This window comes from Mus pahari, chromosome X, assembly GCF_900095145.1.
Source record: "Mus pahari chromosome X, PAHARI_EIJ_v1.1, whole genome shotgun sequence".
NCBI classification, from domain to species: Eukaryota; Metazoa; Chordata; class Mammalia; order Rodentia; family Muridae; genus Mus; species Mus pahari.
This window is the reverse complement of record NC_034613.1, coordinates 86022767-86026131: the sequence shown is the minus strand read 5'-3', so window position 1 is coordinate 86026131 and position 3365 is coordinate 86022767. Positions and strand designations below refer to the sequence as shown.

General features: G+C 35.2%; 1 long non-coding RNA gene across 2 annotated transcripts in view; it reads right to left on the bottom strand.

The window, feature by feature from the left end:
• The window catches only part of LOC115063154, a 65889-nt gene that overhangs the window by 44548 nt on the left and 17976 nt on the right, over window positions 1–3365 (bottom strand). The window lies entirely within an intron of this gene.

Sequence of the window (3365 nt, the reverse complement as noted above, 5' to 3'; positions counted from 1 at the left end):
ATTGCTATCTCATTGTCAGGAATAAAATAAGTGTTAATAACAATATGAACTAACCAGTACCCCCAGAGCTCGTGTCTCTAGCTGCATATGTAGCAGAAGATGGCCATCATTGGGAAGAGAGGCCCCTTGGTCTTGCAAATATTATATTCCCCAGTACAGGGGAATGCCAGGGCCAAGAAGTGGAAGTGGGTGGGTAGGGGAGCAGGGTGGGGGGAGGGCATAGGGGATTTTTGGGATAGCATTTGAAATATAAATGAAGATAATATCTAATCAAAAATTATAAATAATAATAATTATAATAAATGTAAAAAAGAAAAACATTTGGGGAAGACATAGCTCAAGGAACACAAGAACAATTACAATTGGAGTATTTTGTATTTGAATAAGAATTCAGTAACCAACTTAAGAAAAAATAAGACTCAACATAATGAATAAATGGCAGACCTATGTGAATATATTATGAGCAAAAATAACATTTGTAAAGATAATGCACAGAAACAATATTTTATAAACTAGTCATAATTTATAATGCACCTACTGACATTTGTGGGAATATTGTAATTGAAGTGAATCAAAGATTTGAAAAAAGAGAGACTATGTAACCATGTACAGTTTTATAGCTATGGAAAACAAATACAGTCTACCTAGGCCAGTTAAAAGCCCTAAACTTTTAATGTAGACACTAGAAAGTTGTACTGAAATGTATTCAGAATATAGTACAGGAAAATATCCATTAAACAAATAAAAATTGAATCTGCAGAAAGAGGCATACTGTGTTCTAGACAGATACTTAAAAAGTGACTGGCATCAGACCCATGGCACAGTAAACTTTGGAATATCAAAGATAAAGAAACAAGGTTTCAGACTTTTAGATAGAAAAAAAAAGAACTGTTTATATAAAAGAGAAATCAGCCAAGTCTTGAGCTTCCCAAGTCAAAGACAATGAAGTCAATGTAAAACACTGAAAGATCGGGTGTGAAGTGAGCATAGCCTATCTAACCAACTACTTTTTTCAATTAAAAAGGCAAAAAGCATGACTCAGGGAACAGAACATTCATAAGACCTTCTAAGGTATCCATCCAAGAAGAAAAATCAAATTTAAGAATTCTTGAGAATAGAGAGCTCATGATAAAGGAATAGAATAGAGGCATTGAATTCATTTAAGTAAATGAATATTTACACTCTATGTACAGATCTTAAATAAATATACAGTATAGATGGCAGAACAGCATGTTAGAGTTAACAATATTCAAGAAGGAAAGTCATAACTAATAAATATTTTTGATTTTGAGGAATGGGTGAATGGGGTATCTTCCATAGTATGGAATCAGTATCTCTTAAGGTGAAATAATATTTATCCAAAGGTTGGTTTTATCTCAGAGTTATGTTAAATTCTAATAAAATTAAATTGACTATTTTTAATAAAACTGGCCTACACACCAAGATTCTGTTTTCATAAAAATCATTTTTTATCAAGCCATCAATCTCATTTCAGAACATGAGCATAGGGAGATGTCTGAAATGTTAGTCGCTAAATATTAACACTGGCTGATTATTTCTGTGTGATGATATTTAGGGCAATCTCTTAGTTTTCAAATTTTTATAGTAAAGGAAAGAAAATGTATTTGTTCCTTTTTTATGCTGGAATCAAATTTTACCTAACATGTCAAAACTTGTAAATGTTCAGTTGACTAGAACAATTCTTTGAAATGAAATGGCATCTCCCTCTTGTGGGGGAACATGCATTTATTAATTAAATAGCATGCAATTAGCACCCACCATGTGCCTGAACAAATACTGAGCCCTGCAGGAGAAATACAGCTTACACTATTAAAAGAACTTCCAGTTTAGTTGAGCAGAAATGATACCTATATATTAAGAACAGGTTTCCTATTAAAGTCAGATATGTCAAAGTGAGAAGAGCTCAAATGTTAAAATACATAGAAAAGGTGCATGTAGTAAGCACTGTTCAGTGTATGGAAGCTACAAAGAAGCACAAAGCACATTCCCCTAAGGAATTTCTGATTCATCTGAGAAGATTAAACATGAGATATATAAATATATAAAACGTCACTGGCAGAATTAGTGCAGAAGTGGTGTTATGATTTAAATGGGAAATGTCTCCAACAGGTTCATGCATTTGAACCCTTAAGGCCCAGCTAATGATGCTCTTTTGGGATGTGGCTGAATCTACATTGTAGATCATTTGGGAGGTAGTGCCTAGGTGGAAGAATCTTGCCTTGCTTCCTGCTTGAGCACTTTACTTTCTGATCAGCACAGATGTGAGTGAGCCTCATGCTCTTGCCCCTTCAAAACCATCATGCCTTTCCCATTATGATAGATTATATACCCTTAAACCATGGTCCAAATTAAATCCTCCTTGCTTAGACTAAAAAATGTTTTGCCAGGCATTTTTTTCCACATGTTATACCAAATTCATAGTAATTAAATTAGCCTTTGCCACCCCTCAAATTCATATTTGACAATTCAACTTGGCAAAATTTTGTGGTCCACTGTGCTATGTCTTGAACTAGAGCTACATAAATAGATAGATAGATAGATAGATAGATAGATGGATAGATAGATAAATGTACATCTTTTTTCAAAGAAGGGAAGGAGGTAGGCAATAGATATTTCTGAAAGGCCTATTTGTGCTGAACAGTGTGTTAGGAGATGCCTATAGAACTTCACTTCATTCTTCAACAATCTTGTGAGATAGGTAATATTTTCATGGAAGAGGAATCTGTGACTCAAGAAGTATATATATATCATAGGAAGAGCAGATGTTTGTAAGCCACAGTAATAATCAGGAATATTTGTCACCAAAATCTTTCAATAGAATACTCTTATGTGCTTAGAAAGTCTTCCCCAAAGTGACTCATCTGTGGGGAATAAGGGTGGAGTCGGAGCTGGAGAGCATTTCATACCGCAGAAGAGAATGGTCACCCTGTCCTTTCAGGGCAATAGAGCTCAAACAAAGAAATCCCCCAAGTTTTTGCCTATCACTAATTCTAGTACATGGAAAAATACTTAACACTTAATAAGAACTGAGTATCTGTTGACTGACAAACAACGTAAATGACTGAGGAAAATATCATGAGAGGACATGGTTGGAAAAGGGGACTGGTTCATTTAACAGATTCTCATCAAGGACTTGCTGTGTGGTAGATGGTGCTAACCCTGTTCACTGAAGGCCAGACATATTTCCTGACCTTAAGATCCATACACTATGAGGGTATATGTACTGGCTAGCTTTGTGTCAACTTGACACAGCTGGAGTTATCACAGAGAAGGAGCTTCAGTTGGGGAAATGCCCCCATGAGATCCAGCTGTGGGGCATTTTCTCAATTAGTGATCAAGGGGGA